Source organism: Peromyscus maniculatus, chromosome 22, assembly GCF_049852395.1.
Source record: "Peromyscus maniculatus bairdii isolate BWxNUB_F1_BW_parent chromosome 22, HU_Pman_BW_mat_3.1, whole genome shotgun sequence".
NCBI lineage: Eukaryota > Metazoa > Chordata > Mammalia > Rodentia > Cricetidae > Peromyscus > Peromyscus maniculatus.
Window position 1 is genome coordinate 1,530,671 of NC_134873.1, and position 22,784 is coordinate 1,553,454.

The 22,784-nt window shown below is 41.1% G+C and overlaps 2 long non-coding RNA genes across 4 annotated transcripts; one reads left to right on the top strand and one right to left on the bottom strand.

Annotated features, from left to right (window-relative positions):
• Window positions 1–439: 439 nt before the first annotated feature.
• LOC143270155 (uncharacterized) lies at window positions 440–14,833 on the bottom strand. 3 transcript variants are annotated; one of them, XR_013047128.1, is made up of 5 exons: window positions 14,739–14,833; window positions 14,285–14,370; window positions 13,989–14,054; window positions 1,674–1,782; window positions 440–605 (listed from the first exon to the last, which is right to left on the bottom strand). It is a non-coding gene; the product is annotated as an uncharacterized LOC143270155 (long non-coding RNA). The 3 variants fall into 3 exon arrangements; XR_013047127.1 differs by lacking the exon at window positions 14,285–14,370 and having other exon boundaries at window positions 14,739–14,809; XR_013047129.1 differs by lacking the exons at window positions 440–605; window positions 1,674–1,782 and adding an exon at window positions 12,952–13,636.
• LOC121826369 (uncharacterized) lies at window positions 7,630–22,179 on the top strand. Its single transcript, XR_013047130.1, has 3 exons — window positions 7,630–7,810; window positions 9,013–9,141; window positions 14,725–22,179. It is a non-coding gene; the product is annotated as an uncharacterized LOC121826369 (long non-coding RNA).
• Window positions 22,180–22,784: the final 605 nt, after the last annotated feature.

Genomic DNA, 22,784 nt, shown 5'->3' on the forward strand with positions numbered 1-22,784 from the left:
TTCAGTGTCACAAATACTTGTTATGCATTTCAAAGTCTATGCTAGTATTTTAGGTCCTCTCCCCTCCTCCCCTACCCTAAACTCCCTCTAGTTCAGAAGCATCCCTTCTCACACCTTCTCAGTCTCTTTATAAATCTCTCTCTTTGTGTCTCTCTCTCCTCCTATCTCCATGTTCCTCTCCCTCTCTCTGTCTCCTCCTCTGTCTCATTCTCTCTCTCTGCCTCTCTGGCTGCTTCTGCTTCTAACATTAGCCAGGTCCAGTTGGCTGACTATGGACTACGGACTATGGACTATGTTCAGCCAACATCTGCTTCTGCTTTGGACATTCCAGATCACTCTGTTCAAACTCTGGTATCTATAATAAAAATCCTTCCCCTTAAACATATCACTGAGAGGTCAGGTGATTAGTTTGTACAATACCAAGAAACAGCTTAAAAGATTTGCATAATGCATTTTAATGGGAAAATATTTCAAACATATACAGAATTCAATATATACTATGTCTTCTGTCAGAAAATAGTTAATCATGTCTATTTTATATAAAATCTTCCTGACAGATTGTCATTTGTTGTATTCTTTCAGAGAATTATCAGCTTCCGTAGCAACTAAAAAGAAAAGAAAGAACTATCAGTTGCATCATCAAGAACATCACTGGTGACATCGTCGGGATCAGCAGTAGCAGTGGCATCATCAGTAGAATCTTATGTAGTGACATTAGTATTGTGTTTGAGAAGGTGTGAGAAGGTGGAGCCTCATTTTGTTGGTTCTATTCTCAGATATTGCTTCTTCTGAAATATTTGTTTCTAAGAAGATGCTATACTCATAAGTCAAAATGTATGCACACAGAAAAATAGAAACTAATATTTAACAGTTATATATCTCTGCTTAGCCATTCAGAAAAACACAAGGTTCACATTAGGAGTGAAAGAAATTCCCTCGTTCCAGAATAGGAGACAACTGTGAACCTACCAGCTTTACTTGGGCACTTTCGTTGGACTAAACTGTTATTTTTATGTGATATATTTTTAATATTATTGGGAAAAAAAGAATCAATTTTTTTCTGGTGCTAGAAAATGCCTAAAAGTTCTATATAAAGCATGAAATTTATTAATCTTACATACTAGTGCCCAAAAAATTAGATTTCTACTACAAAAATCTTCATCTATTTTAAACCATTTCTGTGGTCTCACCTTGTCCAATGTTTTGGTTGCTATAATCTCTTGAATGACTTCGTCTGCGGAATGCTATATTGCTTATGTGTCTTATCATCATCATAATTGATACCAGGAACCACATTACTGATGTTATCAGGAGCAGCAGCATGTCTTCTGCCAGAGGAGGAATAGATTTAATAGAGGTGTTCATTGTATAGCTGGTGTGGTCAGCTGTATTTACAGAACCAAAAATTTTGTTGCTACCCTGTGTAGGTTCTGGAGTGTCACATGGCACATGAACAAGAGAAGATTCCCGATCAGTAGTGAATCTACTACACTTGTGTTCTGCTCTAAGACACGCTTCAAGAACTGGGTCAGTGTTTGAAAAGGGTCCATGGTGTCACTAGTGTGGTGACCAAGAGCAGGCTCAGGGTCAGCATATCGTCTCCCCTTGCATGCCCAGTGCAAATACCTAAATAATTGTGGGATCCAGAACAGTGTCCTGGGCTGAATGCGCACCTTTTTTATTATCAACCGGGTCAACTCCTTCTCCATCCCATGTAGGTGGTAAATGGACCAAATTGTGCCAAACGGTCATATGGGGATCACAAGGTGCCTTCTTTTCAACCTTTAAGGAAAATGTGAGACGTTAGTTTTCATTAACATTTTCACTGATTTTATTCATTTTAAGACTTATCTGTTATGTCAGGGTCTTGATTTATAGCCCCCAAATGTTTCTTTTCTCAGTCTAATTTTATCACAACAGCCATTGATATTCAGTACCTTCTGCTTCCTTTCTGTTTGAGTAAAAGGCCCAGAGTTTTGAGAAATTTAAAAGGGGACCTGCTCAGCTTTATGCCTTCTTTCCCTCTTGTCTTTACTACCTGACACTGTCATTCTCTGTATAATGGGAAGTTGTAAAAAGAAAGGACAAAATGTGTCCTTTCCTGTCTGTATGACTGGGATTTTGCATTCTGGCCAGATTAAGAAGATGTGACAATGAGGAGCTTTGGGAACAAAAGGAACCTCTCTCTTCTGCACTGCATTAATGCTTTCCCCACAACCTTTCACAATTGCCCATTAGGTTCCTGGGACAGCAGAACAGTGAGGGTGATTTTGAAATGCATGAGCAAAATGTGTCACTACCCACAGCAGAGGGGAGCTGTGGAGCTGCAAGTAAGGATTCTGGGAGATGCCTTCCAAGTTCTTACTCCTTAACTATGACTATTGTCATACATGGAGGATAGCTATAATGGCCTGCCCCAGCACCTCTCTGGAGGCTTGAGTGAGAACAGCCCCCATGGGCTCATATATTTGAATGCTTGGCCACCAGTTGGTGGAACTATCTGGGGGAGGATTAGGAGGTGTGGCCTTTTCAGAGGAGTTGTGTCATTGTTGGTTCACCTTGAGGTTTCAGAAGACTTGTGCTATTTCCAGGGAGCTCTCTGTTTCTTGTGTGAGTCAGCTGTAGCTCTCAGCTGCTGCTCCAGCACCATGCCTGCCTGCCTGAACTATGATGGTGATGGAACTGTATGCATCCCATTGGAACCATAAGCCCCACTCCAAACAAACCCTTCCTTCTAGAAGTTGCCTTGGGCATGGCAATAGAAAGTAATAGAACCATCATCTAATTACAGTATGAGTGACATGAACAAAGCCTGAAGGATACATTAGAAGCACTGAAGGGGTGTTACCCAGAGGATTATGCCAAAAACAGGTGAAGTAATTCTATAATGTTGGCTTAGATAGCATACAAAGAAGACCAGTTGATTTAATCAGGTACATTTAGGAAGTATGAGTTTTGAAAATGTATTTGATGCTGCTTGACAGATGGAAACCCTCACTGACTTTTATTCCACAACAAATAATGACTCCAGGTCTTTGTCATTCATGACATCTCAGTGACATACCTAATTTAGCAGTCTACTTTTACCTTTTGGTATCAGGGTTGAGGAGGTATGTGCTACTTATGTGAAAAACTCACACATTCGAAAACTTACCCAGCATCGTCAACATAACACAGAGACGATTAAAGCTTCAGAAGCATTATTGGTCTAAACATTATATGTCTCAACACTTCAAATGAATCATGTGAAAATTTTTGGTTCAGCAGTTTCATTGAGAATGACAACTTGGACCCATCAAAGCATGTAATACTTATCAGACTTAGACACATCTTCTTTTTCTTTCTTTTGTTATAATTTATTTATTTATATTTTATTTGCATTGGTGCTTTTGCCTGCATGTATGTCTATGTAAAGGTTCAGATCTTAGTGTTACAGACAGTTCTGAGCTGCCATGTGGGTGCTGGGAATTGAACCCATGTCCTCTGGAAGAGCAGTCAGTGCCCTTTACCACTGAGCCATCTCTCCAGCCCCCAGGACACATTTTCATATGTCACATGTTTCATTCATTGCTTCTTCCTCATTAACTAAGTATGCTTAAGTCAGTTATAAAAAGGGAATGCATAGGCCACATGGTACAAGGATAGTTTTCCAGGACACATGCCACAAGAAAAACAGAAACACTGAAAATGAGTGAGAAGACCCTAAAGGTATTTTCCTGAACTGTTTTACAACAGGAGTACTAATGAGTTTATACAGACCATTTATTTACCAGAGTAGATAATTTCACATGATTCTAAAAATTATTTACCAATAGGATGTGTGCAGGCTTGTGTGCATGCAGTTCTATGCTTGTTTGTACAATACTAGTGTGTGTATGTGTGTGTGAATGTGTGTGTGTGTGTGTGTGTGTGTGTGTTTGTGCATGTGTACATATGTGAAGGCCAAAGTATAACCCCACAGGAGGGATTCTCACTGTTATTCGGTGAGACAGGGTCTTTTACTGTTTCTGCTGATTTGTGTGTTCTACTCTGGCTGGCTTATAGGATTCACAGTTGTTCTACTCTCAGCCTCCTATATGGATAAAGGTCTGCTGGGATTGTGTACGTGAGATGCTTGCCGTTAGTTATGGATGGGAACCAAGGTACTTAGGCTAGCAAGGGAAGTACTCAGCATGTGATGAAGTGAGTGTGCAGTTTTTTTCTTGTGTGTATTAGTGTAAAAATATTTTTTGTCAAAATATAAGTGAGAGGGCTAAGCTGATAAAGGCCTAATATAATATCACATACACATTAAGACAGTGGTTGTCAACCGGAGGGTAGTGATCCATTAGGCAATCATAGGACTCTCATTCAGAAAGGTCACCTAAGAACTTTGGAGTACATACATACTGACATTATAATTCATAACACTAGGATAATAACAGTTATGAAGTAGAAAGGAAAATAATTTCCTGTTCAGGTTCACCACAACATGAGGAAGGTCATCAGATGGTCACAGCCCTAGGAAAGTTGAGAACTAGTGCCTTAGAGGGTGATTAGCTTGTGGGCTCCCAGAAGGGAGGATATGAAGGAGATGAAGAAATGGGCCAGGCTGGCTTCCTCTTCTCTGACACTATTTGAAATACTGCAGACATAGGAACACAGAGACATCATTCCTCTCAAGAGCAAATATATTACATGTCAAATTAGTGGGAATTACCAGTAAATATTTCTTTTTCTTTGCAGCTATCAGTTATTACCTCAAAAGTAGACAGGTTCATTGCACTTTTGATGTTCTTTAAAGTGGAGATCTCACTATCTGAGAAAAGCTGTTTCTTGCTTTTCTGCAAGAGGAAGAACTTTCTCGGTTTTGAAACTTAACTCTTTTGTTTGGTTGTGTATGTGAAGTGTGTGTGAGCACCATACGTACATTTTTTTTTTCAAATGAAGCCGACTTCTGAAACAAAATACCCTGTGCTGTGTTCCTTTAAACTATGTATACCAACATTAAAAACAGACTAGTCTGAAGTATTTATAATTGGTGTTCCAAATGGAAAGAATAGTCATATGGGGGAGGGGAATGTGTGAAAGATATACTAAGACAATATTCCAGAACCCAGGGAAGACATAAATCTCTAGACTGCAAAAAATAAGTAAATACATAAAATTATTCAGTGTACTGACGCTTTGGCAGTGAAAAGTTTCACCAAAATTGTTTTTTTTTTAATTAACCAAAGCTTAGAAAAACATACCACAATCTCAAAAAGAAATCTTCATTTATTCATTTAAAAAATGTTCTAAGAGTTCAGTATATTGTGTTACTTGTAAAGGAGTTTGTTTATAACCTAATAAGAATTCGGAGAAGGTTCTGGCTTGTCAGAGTGCAGAGAAAGGAGAGGCTGGAAGAGGGCCTCTCTGAAATGAAATGATTGACACATATAAAAAGATGCTAATATTGAACACCAATTATAAATACTTCAGTTGAGAGCTTCTTGCTTGTGCCTCTCCAACTTCATTTCTGTATTCCATACATTCATTTGTCTCATTGCATTCAGGGTGATTTCTCTATATGTTCAAGATAAGCTGTGCTGTAAAAACAAATAAGCCCGGAGAGAACAAGCAAAGTTTTCGTTTTGTCTATATCATAGTTTGCTCCAGGTTTTGGAGCTCTGGGCAGAGGACTCCAGACCCTTTGCTCTCTTGTTGCTGCTGCTATGTGGGGACCACAACCTTCAAGGAGGAAGATGGAAACCCAGGGTGTGTAGTGTCCAGGACTAAACATGACTTCTACTCACAGCCTAGTCTGATTTCCCTCAATCTCAGTGCAAAGACATCTAGGAAACAGAGTTTTCTGGTGTGCTCTGGAGAGGAAGATGAAGTGATGAGTGTCTAACCAGATTTTATAATATTTGCTTTATTTGCTTTTCCAATAAACGTATTCTCTTTTACCTAACTGAAAAAAAAAACAGACTAGGAGAAAAGTGTTTTACTCTGTTTTGCTCAGTTTCATTGGGTCTGCTTGAGTTTTGTCATGTGATCAGTGGATCTGAGTGTCATTGCTGGAAGTACAATGGGGATGATGTTCAATGATCTTTCCCTGAGTTTTGCTTCAACACATGGGTTGTAGTCAAGCAGTTTACTGGCAGTTGTGTTTTCTGGGATGGATCCCATATCATTATGCCTGCATGCAGAGTGATCTGCTGGCATTGGTGTGCTTCTGTATGGTTTCAATTTCATTTGTTTGTTTTCTTTCTTTTTTTTTTTTTTTTTTTTTGGTGTGTGGGCATGTATGTGTTTATATTAATGCTAATATATTTACAGTCAAAGCATACATCTAAGGGCCACTGAGAGGACTAATCTGATAAAGGCACTTGCCAGCATGACTGACAAGTCCAATTGAACCCTGAGATTGAAATGGTGGGAGGATAGAAACAACTCCTATAAATTATCCTTGGACCTCCACACTTCTGCTGTGGCAACCAGTTTCTTGCCTTTCCCCATGCACCAAATAAATTGAGACCAGATTGTCCTTGAACTCACAGAGAGCAGCTGGCCTCTGTGTCATGAGTGCAGGGATTAGAGGAGTGTACCATCATGCCCAGCCTCCTATTCATGTTCTTCCTGCCTATAAGTTCTCTGCATTTCAGTGTGTCAAACTGGCAGTCCAATGAGGCCTAGGGTCCAAGAAGTTAGCAAACACCCTGAGACTGGATAATTATTTCTACTAATGATATCTTGGCCTAGGCTTATGGTCATGTGCATAACAAACATATTCTTTCTATGGTTTGAAAAGATGACTCAGCAGTGTATACCACTTTTTCCTCTGGCAGAGAACCTGGGTTCACAGAACCCAATGTATGGAAAAGAGGCTGGCTAGAGAAACCCACCCTGACCCTGGAGCCTAGTATTAGGGAAGGATGGCTCAGATAAAGCCAGTGAGTGAAACACAGTTTATCTCATATCAGAGCCATCTCTGCCCCTGTCCAACTGACTTGTGAAATCAACCAATCACAGAACAGGACAACAGAATCCTGGCCCTAGGGCCTAGACCAGGGAAAGAAACACAACTTGTGTTTGGGACCTGAGCCAGAGAAATGAACCAAGGAAATATGCCCTGACTCTGAAACCAGTACCAAAGAAACCCTCTTGGTGCCTAGAATCAGAGTCAGTGAATGAAAGGTGCCCTGGCCTTAGAGGTAGTGTCAAAAAGCTAAGTAAGGTCAGTGAGAGAAACACAGTTTAGCTCAGATCAGAGCCATCTCTGCCCCTGTCCAACTGACTTGTGAAATCAACCAATCACGGAGCAGGACATTAGAATCCTGGCTCTAGGGCCCAGGACCAGGGAAAGAAACACAGCCTGTGTTTGGGGCCTGAGACAGAGAAATGAACACTTTATCTCCAAACCCAGAACCCATGAAACACGCCCTGACTCTGAAACTAGTACCAAAATAGCACTCTTGGCCCCTAGAATCATAGTCAGTGAAAGAAATGTGCCCTGGCCTTAGAGGTAGTGTCAAAAAGCCAAGAAAGGACAGTGAAAGAAACACAGTTTGGCCTTGAAATCAGGGCCATCTCTGCTCCTTGCTCATACTGGCCAATCCCTGGGCAGAAAATAAACTAACCAATCACAGTTGACTCTGCCCCCTAGACATTCTATATCAACCGCCCTTCCCAGTCAGTTGTGAGCTGTTCTCTCCACTCTGGTAGAGGCAGCTACTCTCCTGAACTCCTCCTTCCCAAATAAACCTCTTTCTCAAAAGAGATTTGGGTGAAGACCTTCAATGACTGGTGAACAGAAGAACCTTGCTGGGGATGTCATATAGTGGAACAGGCAAGTGGGAGCTGAAGAGAAGAACCTTGCAGGGACTTCCAGTAGTGGACTGACAAAGAAAGAGCTGGTAACACTGATCCTGAGATTGTGGCCATCCAGGATAGGAGCAGGATTGCTGTGTCCTGTGGGAAGATTATACCCCATCACACCAGGTATATCCTGACATTCCTGAAGAGACAGGATACCCTTCCTTGCTGAAGTAGTTCCAGGCCAGACTCTCCAGAGAGGTCGGAAAAAATTCCTTTCCAAGGTTGTGTTGTTTCTTTGCAGTCCCAGCCGTCAGAGCTGTGCTATACAGCTTCAGGTGTCTAGGACACCTACAGGGCAGAGCTCTTGTTCAGAGTAGCTCCAGTTATCCTTGATACCTCACCCTCTAGGTCTAAACTGTTTCCTTGCAGTTAAATCCAACGATTTACTAACATTCTGGTGTTAAAACCTGGAACACCAAACCCACAGTTTTTGCAGTTTACTTACACCCACATCTTGGCTCACAACGATCTGGAACTGCAATTCCAGGGGATCCAAAGCCCTCTTGGGAGTCTGTGGCCAGCCTCCACACAAGGTACACAGAAAGAATTCATGCAAAATATTTAAACATCTAAAATAATTAATTGAAGACATGTTGGGTACATTCCTGTTGACATTAGCTACTTCACGATTCTCTAATATTTATTCTCTTGATTTGTTTGTGTTGTTGTCTCTCTGATGCAAGTAGCTCACTTTCTGATTTTTGTCTCCATAGTCTAATTTACTATCACATACACATGAAAACAGTGTTTTTCAACCTGTGGGTAGTGACCCATTTGGTAATCCTAGGACTCTCTTTCACAGAGGTCACCTAAAAAGTTCTGAAAATATAGTTATTGACAGTATAATTTATAACACTCACAAAATGACAGTTATGAAGTAGCAAGGAAAATAATTTTCTGTGCAGGGTCACCACAAGATGAGGAAGTGCACCACATGGTCACAGCCTGAGGAAGGTTGAGAACTAGTGCCTTAGAAGGTGATTATCTTGTGTGTTCCCAGACATGAGGGTATGAAGGAGGTGAAGGAATGGGCCAGACTGGGTTCCACTTCTCTGAAACTATGTAAAATACTGCAGACACAGGAACACAGAGACATCGTTCCTCTCACAAGCAAATATGTTACATGTCAAATTAGTGGGAATTAAAGGTAAATATATTTCTTTTTCTTTGCAGCTATCAGTTATTACGTCAAGAGAATACAGGTCCTTTGCATTTTTGATCTTCTTAAGTAGAGATCTCATTACCAGGAGAAAAGCTGTTTTTCACTTTGCTGCAATGGAAAGGTAGAAGATGAACTTCCAGGTTTGGAAATGAATTCTTTTCTTTGGTGTGTATGTGAAGTGTGTGTGAGCCCCCAAACCTCTACTTGTTTGATTTTCAAATGAAGCTGACTTCTGAAACAAAATAGGCTGTGCTGTGTTCCTTTAAACTATGTATACCAAGATTAACAACAGACTTGGACAAAAGTGTTTTACTCTGAACAGTTTCATTGAGACTGCTTGAGCTTTGATTTGTGATAGGGGGATCTGAGTGTCATTGGTGGAAGTACAATGGGACGATGTTCAATGATCTTTCCCTGGGTTTTGCTTCAACATGTGTGTTGTAGTCAAGATGCTTGCTAGTAATTGTGTTTTCTGCGATGGATCCAAGGTCATTATGCCTGCAAGCAGAGTGATCTGCTGGCACTGAAGTGCTTGGGTATGCTTTCATTTTCATTTGTATTTTGGTGTGTGTGTGTGGTGTGTGTGTGTGTGTGTGTGTGTGTGTGTGTGTGTGTGTGTATTAATGGTGAAACATTTATAGTCAAAACATACATCGCAGGACCTACATACTGAGAGGGCTAATGTCGTAAAGGCACTTGCCAGCATGACTGACAACTCCAATTTGATCCCTGAGACTGAAATGGTGAGAGGAGAGAACCAACTCCTATAAAATATCCTTGAACCTCCACTCTTCTGCTTGGCACATATATTTATTGCCTTCCCAGAGACCAGGCTGTCCTTGAACTCACAGAGACCAGCCTGCCTCTTCTTCATGAGTACAGGGAGTAGAGGAGTGTACCAACATGCCCAGCCTCCTATTCATGTTCTTCCTGCCTATAAGCTCTCTGCATTTCAATGTGTCAAACTGGCAGACTGATGAGGCCTAGGATCCAGGAAGTTAGCAAATACCCTGGTGCTTGCTAATTATCTCTACTAATGATATCTTGGCATGTGCTTATGATCAGGTGCATGACAAAGATATCATTTTGGGGTCAGAAAAGATGACTCAGCAGTGTATACCACTTTTTGCTCTGTCAGAAGACCTGGGATTGACTCACAGCACCCACATCTTAGCTGACATCAATCTGGAACTCCAATCTAGGTTATCAAATGCCCTCTTGAATGTCTGTGGGCAGGCCACACACAAGGTACACAGAAAGAATTCATCCAAAACATTTAAACACCTAAAATAAATCAATTGAAAACACACAAGCATGTTGGGCACTGTTAACATTAGCTACTACAGGATTATCTAATATTTATTATCTTCATTTGTATGTGTTCATGTTTTCTGAGGCAAGTAGCTCACTCTCTGATTTTTGTCTCCATAGTCTAATTTACTATCACATACCCAAGAAAACAGTGGTTCTCAACTCTGTGGGTAGTGAACCATTTGGAAACCCTAGGACTCTTTTACAGAAGTCACTTAACACCTTCTGAAAATATAGATATTGACATTATAATTCATAACACTCGCAAAATGACAGTTATGAAGTAGCAAGGAAAATAATTTTATGTGGAGAGTCACCACAACATAAGGAAGTGCATGAGATGGTCACAGCCTGAAGAAGTTGGAGAACTAGTGCCTTAGAAGGTGATTAGCTTGTGGGCTCCCAGAAGTGAGGGTATGAAGGAGGTGAAGGAATGTTCCAGGCAGGCTTCCTCTTCTCTGACACTATTTGCAATCCTGCAGACATAGGAACGCAGAGACATTGTTCCTCTCACAAGCAAATATGTTACAATTCATATTAGTTGGCATTACCAGTGAATATATGTTTTTCTTTGCAGCCATCAGTTACTACCTCATCTAGGGAAGACAGGTCCATCTCACATTTGATGTTCTTTAAAGTGGAGACCTCAGTACTGGAGAAAATCAGTTTCTCGCTTTTCTGCAATGGAAAGGTAGAGGATGAACTTTCTTGGTTTAGGAAAATAATTCTTAGGTTTGGTGTGTTTGTCAAGTGTGAGTGGGCCCAAAACCTTTATTTGTTTGATTTTCAAATGAAGCCATCTTCTGAAACACAGGAGGCTGTGCTGTGTCCCTTTAAATTGTGTATGCCATATTAAAAACAGACTTAGAGAAAAGTGTTTCACTGTGAACACTTTCATGGAGATGCTTGAGCTTTGGCATGTGATAGGTGGATCTCAGTCTCACTGCTGGAAATACAATGGGGACGATGGTCAAGGATCTTTCCCTGGGTTTTGCTTCAACATGTCTGTTGTAGTCAAGCAGTTTGCTGGCAATTGTGTTTTCTGGGGTGGATCCCAGGTCATTATGCCTGCAAGCAGAGTGATCTGCTAGCATGGGAGTGTTTTTGTATGGTTTCAATTTCATTTGTGTGTTTTTTACTTTGGTGTGTGTGTGTGTGTGTGTGTGTGTGTGTGTGTGTGTGTGTGTGTGTGTGTTAATGCTAATATATTCTCAGTCAAAGCATACATCAGAGGGCCACTGAGAGGGCTAATCTATAAAGGCACTTGCCAGCATGACTGACAACTCCAATTTGATCCCTGAGACCTAAATGGTGAGAAGAGAGAACCGACTCCTATAAATTATCCTTGGACCTCCACACTTCTGCTGTGGCACACATGTTTCTTGCCTTCCCCCATGCACCAAATAATTGAGATCAGAGCCCAGCCTGCCTCTGCTTCATGAGTGCCGGGAGTATAGAAGTGTACCAACATGCCCAGTCTCTCATTCATGTTTTTCTTGCCTATAAGTTCTTTGTGTTTCAACATGTCAAACTGGGAGCCTGATGAGGCCTAGGGTCTAGGAATTTAGCAAACATCCTGAGGCTGGCTAATTATTTCTACTAATGATATCTTGTCCCATGCTTATGGTCATGTGCATAACAAACATATTCATTCTGGGGTATGGAAAGATGATTCAGCAGTATATACCACTTTTTGCCCTGACAGAGGACCTTGGTTTGATTCACAGCATGCAACGAGGGAAAACAGGCTGGCTAGAGAAACCCACCTTGACCCTGGAGCCTAGAATTAGGGAAGGATTGCTCATATAAGGCCAGTGAAAAAAACACAGTTTATCTCAGATCAGAGCCATCCCTGCCCCTGTCCAACTGACATGTGAAATCGACCAATCACAGAGCAGGACATTAGAATTCTGGCCCTATGACCCAGGACCAGGGAAAGAAACAGCCTGTGTTTGGGACCTGAGCCAGAGAAATGAACATTTTATCTCCAAACCCAGAACCCAGGAAATATGTCCTGACTCTGAAACTAGTACCAAAATAACACTCTTGGCCCCTAGAATCATAGTCAGTGAAAGAAATGTGCCCTGGCCTTAGAGGTAGTGTCAAAAAGCCAAGAAAGGACAGTGAAAGAAACACAGTTTGAGCCGGGCAGTGGTGGCGCACGTCTTTAATCCCAGCACTTGGGAGGCAGAGCCAGGAGGATCGCTGTGTGTTCAAGGCCAGCCTGGGCTACCAAGTGAGCTCCAGGAAAGGCGAAAAACTATGCAGAGAAACCCTGTCTCGAAAAAACCAAAAAAAAAAAAAAAAAAAAGCGGTGCTGGCACACGCCTTTAATCCCAGCACTCGGGAGGCAGAGCCAGGCGGATGGATCTCTGTGAGTTTGAGGCCAGCCTGGTCTCCAAAGCGAGTTCCAGGAAAGGCGCAAAGCTACACAGAGAAACCCTGTCTCGAAAAAACCAAAAAAAAAAAAAGAAAGAAAGAAAGAAAGAAAGAAAGAAAGAAAGAAAGAAAGAAAGAAAGAAAGAAAAAGAAACACAGTTTGGCCCTGAAATCAGGGCCATCTCTGCCCCTTACTCACAATACTAGCCAATCCCAGGGCAGAAAATAAACTAACCAATCACAGTTGACTCCTCCCCTTGACATCTTATATAAACAACCCTGCCTGGTCAGTTGTGAGCTGTTCACTCCACCCTGGTGGAGGCAGCTACTCTCCTGAACTCCTCCTTCCCAAATAAACCTCTTTCTCAAAAGAGTTTTGGGTGAAGACCTTCACTGACTGGTGAACAGAAGAACCTTGCTGGTGACCCGTCCAGCAGGTCAGGTTATTAGGTAGGACCCGAGGAGGCACCTCCTGAAAGACCAATGGGGGCGAGAGAGAAAGGAGACCAGGCACATAAAAAGGACAGAGTCAGTCTGAGTCGCATCAAGGTCTCGTTTATTGCAAGGCAAGGCAGGCTTATATGTACTGGGGGATAGGAGAAGTGAATAGGGGAAGGGGGAGTGATGGAAAATGTCTGAAGAATAGGATCAGGGTGAGGTCTCTTTGGTCCAAAGCTTGTGCAACTGACCAACCTGAACATGTTTCAGGAAGTTATTCTAAAAGTACATTTTGTGGTTTTTCCAGGAACAAGTGTTTTTGTAAGTTAGTGATGAACGGGTGTTTTTGTAAGTTAGTGACGATTATCAAGGGTGTAGTCATGCCAGATCATCCATATTTTGGTTCCCAACATGCTGGGACATCCCATGGTGGACTGAGCAAAAGAGAGCTGTTAACACTTAACCTGAGATTGTAGCTCTTCAGGATAGGAGCAGAATTGCTGTGTCCTGTGGGGAGACCATCCCCCATCACACCAGGTATATCCTGACATTCCTGAAGAGTCAGGATACCCTTTCTTGCTAAAGCCGTTTTAGGCATGACTCTCGGGAGAGATCAGAAAAATTTCCTTTCCAAGGTTGGGCTGTTTCTTTGCAGTCCCAGCCATCACAGCTGTGTTAAACAGCTCCAGGTGTCCGGGACACCTTCAGGGCAGACTTCTTGTTCTGAGTAGCTTGAGGCGTCAGAGATCCCTCCCCGTCTAGGGCTGAACTGTCTCCTTGCAGTTTCAGCCATCAGTTTGCTAACATTTTAGTGCTGAAACCTGGGACACCAAACCCAGAGTTTTTGAAGTTTACTTACACCAACATCTTGACTGACAACCATCTGAAACAGCAGTTCCTGGGGATCCAAAGCCTTCTTGGATGTCTGTGGACAGGCCACACACAAAGAACACAGAAAGAAAACATGAAAAACATTTAAACACATAAAATAATCAGTTGAAGACATACAAGTAAGTTGGGTACATTCCTGTTGACGTGAGCTACTGCATGATTCTCTAACATTTATTCTCTTCATTTGTTTGTGTTTGTGTCTCTCTGATTCAAGTAGCTCACTTTCTGATTTTTATCTCCATAGTCTAATTTACTATCACATACCCATGAAAGCAGTGGTTCTCTTCAGGTATGTAGTGACCCATTTGGGAATCCCAGGACTGTCTTTCACAGAGGTCACCTAATACCTTCTGAAAATATAGATATAGACATTATAATTCATAACACTCACAAAATGACAGTTATGAAGTAGCAAGGAAAATAATTTTCTGTGCACTGTCACCACAAGATGAGGAAGTGCATCAGATGGTCACAGCCTGAGGAAGGTTGAGAACTAGTGCCTTAGAAGGTGATTATCTTGTGTGTTCCCAGATGTGAGGGTATGAAGGAGATGAAGGAATGGGCCAGGCTAGGTTCCACTTCTCTGAAACTATATAAAATACTGCAGACATAGGAACACAGAGACATCGTTCCTCTCACAAACAAATATGTTACATGTCAAATTAGTGGGAATTAAAGGTAAATATATTTCTTTTTCTTTGCAGCTATCAGTTATTACCTCATCTAGGGAAGACAGGTCCATGACACACGGGATGGTCTTGACAGTGGAGAACCTTATTCCAGAGACAATCTGTTCCTCATGCTTCTGCAAAGGAAAGGTAGAGGATGAACTTTCTCGGGAAAGGAAATCAATTCTTTTGTTTGATGTGTATGTGAAGTGTGTGTGAACCCCAAACCTTTATTTGCTTGATTTTCAAATGAAGCCGTCTTCTGACACAAAATAGGCTGTGCTGGGTTCCTTTAAATTATGCAAACCAAGATTTAAAACAGACCAGGAGAAAAGTGTTTCACTCTCTTTTGCTCAGTTTCATTGAGTTCTGGCATGTGATAGGTGGATCTGAGTTTCATTGCTGGAAGTAAAATGGGAACCATGTCTAATGATCTTTAACCGAGTATTTTCAACACATGGTTCGTAGTCAAGCAGTTTCCTGGCAATTGTGTTTCTGGGATGGATCCCGGGTCATTATGCCTGCATGCAGAGTGATCTGCTGGCACTGGAGTGCTGGGGTATGCTTTCATTTTCATTTGTATTTTGTGGAGTGTGTGTGTGTGTATATTAATGCTGATATATTTACATTCAAAGCATATATATTAAGGCCACCAAATGGCTAATGTCATAAAGGCACTTGCCAGCATGACTGACAAGTCCAATTGAACCCTGAGATTGAAATGGTGAGAGGATAGAAACAACTCCTAAAAATTTTCCTTGGATCTCCACACTTCTGCTGTGGCAAACATGTTTCTTGCCTTTTCCCATTCACCAAATAAATTGAGACCAGATTATCCTTGAACTCAAAGAGACCAGCAGGCCTCTACATCATAAGTGCAGCGATTAGAGGAGTGTACCAACATGCCCAGCCTCCTATTCATGTTCTTCCTGCCTATAAGTTCTCTGCATTTCAATGTGCCAAACTGGCAGGCTGATGAGGCCTAGGGTCCAAAATCTTAGCAAACACCCTGAGGCTGACTCATTGTTTCTACTAAGGACATCTTGGCCTTTGCTTATGATCATGTGAATAAGAAACATATTCATTCTGGGGTCTGGAAAGATGACTCAGCTGTGCATACCACTTTTTGCTCTGGCAGAGGCTCTGGGTTTGATTCACAGCACCCACATCTTGGCTGAGAACCATCTGGAACCTCAGTGCCAGGGGATCCAAAGTACACCTAGGTGTCTATGGGTAGGCCACACACAGAGTGCACAGAAAGAATGCATTCAAAACATTTCCACCCCTAAAATAAATCCACTAAAGTCATACAAGTATGTTGGGTAGGTTCCTGTTGACATTAGCTACTGCATGATTCTCTAACATTTATTCTCTTCATTTGTTTGTGTTTGTGTCTCTCTGATTCAAGTAGCTCCTTTTCTGATTTTTGTCTCCATAGTCTAATTTACTATCACATACCCATGAAATCAGTGGTTCTCAACAAGTGGGTAGTGACCCATTTGGGAATCCTAGGACTTTCTTTCACAGGGTTCACCTAACACCTTCTCAAAACATAGATATAGACATTATAGTTCATAAGACACAAAAAAATGACAGTTATGAAGTAGCAAGGGAAATAATTTCCTGTGCAGGTTCACCACAACATGAGATAGGTCATCAGATGGTCACTGGCTGAGGAAGGTTGAGAACTAGTGCCTTAGAGGATGATTAGCTTGTGTGTTCCCAGAAGTGAGGATATGAAGGAGGTGAAGTAATGGGCCAGGCTGGGATCCTCTTTTCTGACACTATTTGCAATAGTGCAGACATAGGAACACAGAGACATCTTTCCTCTCACAAGCAAATATGTTACATGTCAAATTAGTGGGAATTATCAGTAAATATATTTCTTTTTCTTTGCAGCTATCAGTTATTACCTTATCATGAGAAGACAGGTCCATCTCACTTTTGATGTTCTTTAAAGTGGAGATCTCACTACCAGGAGAAATGCTGCTTTTTACTTTTTTGTTGATATGAGTGTCATTGTTAGATGTATGATGGGGATGATGTTGAATGATCTTTCCCTGAGTTTTGCTTCAACACGTGGGTTGTAGTCAAGGAGTTTGCTGGAAATTGTGTTTCCTGGGATGGATCCCAGATCATTATGAAAGCAGAGTGATCTGCTGGCACTGGAGTGCTTGGGTATGCTTTCATTTTCATTTGTTTGTTTTCTTTTATTCGTGTGCTGTCAAGTGTGTGTGTGTGTGTATGTTTGTGTATATTAATGCTAATAGATTTTCAGTCAAAACATACATCAGTGGGTCACTGAGAGGGCTAAACTGATAAATATTCTTGCCAGCATGACTGACAACTCCAATTTGATCCCTCAGACTGAAATGGTGAGAGGAGAGAACCGATGTCTATAAATTATCCTTGGTCTTGTCTCCTTTGCCCCAACCCTATCACATGGCATCACAGTCAAATTTGATCAAAGCTTGAGCTTTGGCATGTGATAGGTGGATCTGAGCGTCCTATCCTGGAAGTACATTGGGGATGAGGTTGAATGATGTTTACCTCAGGTTTTGCTTCTATGTCAGACTTATATTCTAGCAGTTTGCTGGCAATTTTTGTGTTGTCCCTGGAAACGGTACGGTGCAGGACTGTATTTCCACTTAAATCACTCAGGTGGGAATTAGCACCCTGAATCAGTAATATAGTTATGCATTCTACATTGCCCCTCTGTGTGGCCTGTTGGTATTGTATAAAGAAAGAGACATTCAATTCAAGAAAGTCAAGATAAATATTTCTAAAATTGCATTGAATAGTTACACTTAGATCAGAGAAATTGCTCAGCTTATGCATATTTCCCTCTCTTTTTAAGACAGGGTCTTCTTAAGTACCCTAGTCTTGCCTAAATTCATAATCTCCCCACCAAAGCTTTCCAAGTGACAGAATTTCAGGAGTGTGCCAATACACCTAGATATTAAAGCATCTCATCAGCACTAGTTGGTTGCTGTTATAGTGAGGGAGGTTGCTTGTTCATTTGTTTTGCTAACTTGACACAGGCTGAAGATCCCTGGAAAGAGGGATCCTCACTTGAGGAATTGCCTCTATCAGACTGGGCTGTGGGAAAGTCTGTGGAGCATTTTCTTGATTGAGGTTGATGTGGGAGGGCACCTCTTCCAAGAGGTGGTTGCACAGCTTGGCAGGTAGTCCAGAGTATTCTAAGAAAGCTGCAAGCCTTGGAAAAAGCCATGGAAAAGCAGCATTGCCCCCATGATCTCTGCTTCAGTTCCTGCCTCTGGTTCCTGACTTGAGCTCCTGCCCTGGTTTCCCTTCATGATGGACTGTCATGTGGAATTGTGCACCAAATAAACATTTTCTTTCCCAAGTTGGTTTTAGTCAGGTTTATCATAGCAACATAAAAACAAACAAGGACAAGATCTAATGCAATTCATATTAAAACTGCTGTCTAAGAGCTACCTTAATCAAGGGTGTGTAGCCTTCATCATCCTGGATGTCAATAGAGGCCTTTTTGGATAATAACAATGTTACCATGTCTGGATGATTGTGTGCCCAGGCGTATTGGAGTGACATCCTACAAATTGAAAGGATATTTTAGGAAATTACAGATTATCATATAAAGGCACATTCAACTGTAAGTACTAGATAGCAAACTTCATTTCCTTCTGATGTAAGAGAAGTAACTGGAGTTTTATTATTTACTTATTTCTCTACTCAAGTGTTCATTTGCTGTGCTAGGGATATAGTGCATGGCCATCCCATTTAAGGTAAGTGTTCTATCACAAGTTTCAGTCTTCCTTAGAGCAGCGCATCTGCATAACAGAACACCCAACAGACTGAATTCAGCTTGGATTTAAATCCTACTTTAATTGCTGTTATAAACTAGTTATATATTATATATAGTAGTATTCAATAGGTAGGATTGTAGACCAGAGCCACTGTGCCTACTTTTTCTTTATTTCACGTTTTAGCATCACTGACATCTCTGCCACTTATAATTCATGATATTTTATGACTATAATTGGCAATATTACATGTTATATATTAGGCTTTCTATGAGCTCCATAACTCAATTTTCCCATGCACAGGATGGGGATTCAACACTGTAGCTATCTTACATTGTCCTACTGTGATGCTTCAATTCACATCTTCAAGAGCATGGACAAGTGCTTCCAGCACCTGACATTCAGTGTTTGGTGGATACAATAATGATTAGTCTTCCTACTGACAACAAACACAATATTCCAATAAAGAGAAATAACAGAATTATACCTACTCTTAAGGCACACTTTTTTATTCAAATATGTTTACAATATTTTAAAACAATATTCCCCAAGATGACCTTGAACTTGGTAATCCTCCCAGTAGGCAGGATTGCAGGTCAGTGCCACTGTGCCTACCTTACTCTTTATTTCACATTTTAGCATTGCTAAAATCTCTGCCATGATATTTTATGACTATAATTGGCAATATTTTTAACTCTGCCGCTATAAAAAATAAAAGGTTATCTTGCAGTCCACTGTGCCTTATATAAAATGAAATATGATATAGTACACAGGCCCATGGCAATTCTACAGGTCACTTGTATCTATGTAAATTTTAGCTCTTAAAACTATGAAAGGCAAACAAGATGAAAATAGCAGTAACAAAAATCTAAATCCTCAGTTATTGATACTTTGATTTTTTTCACTTCTCAATGCCCAAAAGTAATATTTCTATATTTGCTGCCAACAGGGACACAGCCTAGTCCTCAGACAATAGACAGAGTGTCCCTGATAATCCAGACACCAAATGGTAGCAAAGCAGGCCATAGTGCTTTGCCTTGCAACCTCCAATGAGTTCATAACTCCAAAAATGGCAAATATAAGGAGATAACCCACTGCATCATAGCTCCCTTGCTTTTATTTTCAAAAAGCTTTAAACCAAAAGAAAATTAGGATTCAAATGAGCATGAGTCTTTGTAGTCAATATTTAAATTTATGGAATGTAAGGAAAGCTGACTGGGCTTTATGTGTATGCTGTATAGGAGATACCTAAGTTCCATGTGGGGAATAAATGGATTGACAGAATGGATAAATACAGTTGAGAAATTTAGTATTTTTAAAGAATGTGTTTATTAAGCAAAGACAATTTTGAAAATATAATTTATTGTTCTATTATTTGTATAAAGCAAAGCACTGTCAATTGGAATTTTGGAATAGAGGTACCTGCAGGGCCTCCAAAGCAAAACACTGGGGGAGTTGGGTGATGTGTCAGGTCCTTACAGTCCTGCAGCCATGAGAAAATACCTCCCTAAGACTGGCTTTATGGAGATAGAAAAAAATCCATCCGGAGTGGGCCAATCCAGACCCAAAAAAGACAAATACTGTTTTTGATTTGTACTTTTTTTCCTTTAAAAGTCTGATATGGGAACTACAATCTGAATAACCACAGAGGTTTGGTACTTGGTAAAGGACCAGAAGGGAGGAGAGTATCTCTCAAGGAAGGGGAAAGTCTATAGTGTGTTGAAGATATACATGAGCACTAGATTAGGAGGGTTTAATTAGAGGAAGATGGGAGAGAAGGATAAAGGAGGGAATATGAGCAGGGACAATCAACACTGCAGACCCTTTGAAAAGCTATATGGGAACTGACTACCCCAGAAGCTTCCTATACATAAGTGATAGGAATCTAAACGGGCTCAAAACATAATAGGTTTGACAAGGCTCCAATTAGACATCTTATGCCACTATCTTAAACCTCCTGTGCCAGGAACAAGGTACAGCCTGTTGAGTCCTAAACCAAAGGGACCCACAGAAACCCCCAAATAGCACAGGGTATTTCCAAGTCTGTTGGTGTCTCTGCACAACCTGATGTGAAGGTCTTGTTTCTGAAAGTAACACTTCTGTCATTGAACATGGAGAAGTTCAGCTGACGTCTAACTAGATTCTTCACCTACTAACCAGAGTTCATGGTACTGGAAGGCAGTCTGTACTGGAGAGAAAGGTAATCCTCAATATCTCTCAGCTACAAACCCTGGGACCCACAACAGCACCCACATGGAGCTCACAACCATCTGTAAATGCAGTTCTAGGGAATCCAGCACCCTCTTTTATCTTCATAGGCACCAGACATGCACACAGTGTACCATATGCATGCAGGCAAAACATAATACACGTGAAATAAATGTAAACTTTAAATAATAATGTAATGCACTTATCTAGTAAGTTCACTCTATTAAAGTATACAATCCAGTATGGTTTTCTTAGTATGTTCTTAAAAGTATGCAATCATCATCCTATTTGATTTTAAAATATTTTTGTCATTGGAGAAGAAACCATTTATTCACTAGTAGTTATTCTTCATCCTCCAGACCCCACCCCCTATCAGCTACCAATCTAACTTTCTGCTTCAGGTTTCTCACTCTGGGTGTTTAATAGAAATCAAACCAGCTAATAGGAAACTATCCCATTCTTCTGTCATTTTGCTTCTTTCACTGAGTTTAATGTCTGTGATGTTTATTCATGTTATAGGATGTAGCAGTACTCTACCCCTTTTCAGGGCTAGATACTTGACCATTGTATTAACACAGCACCCTTTGTTTACCCATTCATCAAGCAGTTGTTATCTGGGGTTTCTACCTTTTCTCTATTATAAATGCTGTGCATACTCTGGTGCTAGTGGCTGCATCATTGTATAGCTATACTTCCAGCAGTTATGTAGCAGGTTCCTGTACCTTGGTTCCTCCACTCTCTCTTATGAGCCCCAGCACCTGTACATGCTAGACAAGTGCTCTACCCCTAACCTCGATCCTCAGCATGCAACATGTACATTTCAATTTTTCCTTTTTTTCATTATTTTATAGTGATTACATGTTGAAGAGACAAATAAAATGAAAGCAAAATGCGAGCAAAATTAATTTCACTTGCTTAGTTTTACATTTAAGGTAATTTATAAAGGTATTCAAAATTCAGAATATGCAGCCAGAAGTGGTGATACATTTCCTATAATCCTAGCATTCAGTGGGTGGATGCAGGAGCATCTTCACTTAAATGAGACCAGCCAGAGATACATGAGATCCTGCCTTAAAAAAAACAAAATAATAACAACAAAAAACAAAAACAAACAAAAACAAAAAACCCACAAATTAACCCCCCAATGAGCATATAGTTGACTTTGTATCTCTACAATTAGAGGTGGCATGCAGTTTTGTAGTATAGAGAATGCTTAAGATTCCAGCTTAGAGAGATGTTGAGACCATGGTTGGAAGAAGCACAGGGACAAATAGCCAAACTGGTGGAAATGCGTGAACTGAGAACCAATGGTGGAGGAACCCCCATGGAACTGGACCAGGCCCTCTGGATAAGTGAGACAGTTGATTAGCTTGATCTGTTTGGGAGGGCCCCAGGCAGTAGAGCCAGGACCTGTCCTTGGTGCATGGGTTGACTTTTTGGAGCCTGGGGCCTATGCTGAGACACTTTGCTCAGCCTTGGTGTAGGGAGGAGGGGACTGGACCTGCCTTGGCTGAGTCTGCCAGGCTGGGCTGACTCACCAGGGGAGACCTTGCCATGGAGGAGGTGGGAGTGGGGAGTCAATTGGGAGGGGAGGGCTGAGAGGTGGGAGGAGGGAAGATGGGGGAATCTGTGGCTGATATGTGAAATTAAGTTAATTATAAAATAAAATTACTATTAAAAAAAAGATTCACGCTTACTCTGAGTCACAACAGAACCCACCCTACTTGTTAACCACCCCCTGCCATTTATCTATCCAGAGGCTGATTTTTCCCCCTGCTTGGCTTCAAACTGAGGGTGAGAGTATAATGAGATGTCTGAAAGGCCCACCCTATGCAAAAAGTAAATCAGGCAAAGAATTTTTATGTGTGGCAAGCCTATTTTCTGAGGCCCTCACACTGTCTCCTCACCCTCTCACAACCCTTTCCAGGAAAAGATGAAACATCACCATTTATAGCTTCTTAGTGAGTATTTAGTTTGGCGATCTGAATTATCTTGGGCATTTTTTGTTCTCTATTTAATCTCAAAAACCACCATGAAAGATGGCGAGTGGAGTCCCGGGAGGAGGTAAAGGAGCATATGGAACTCAAGTTTATAACCCAGACC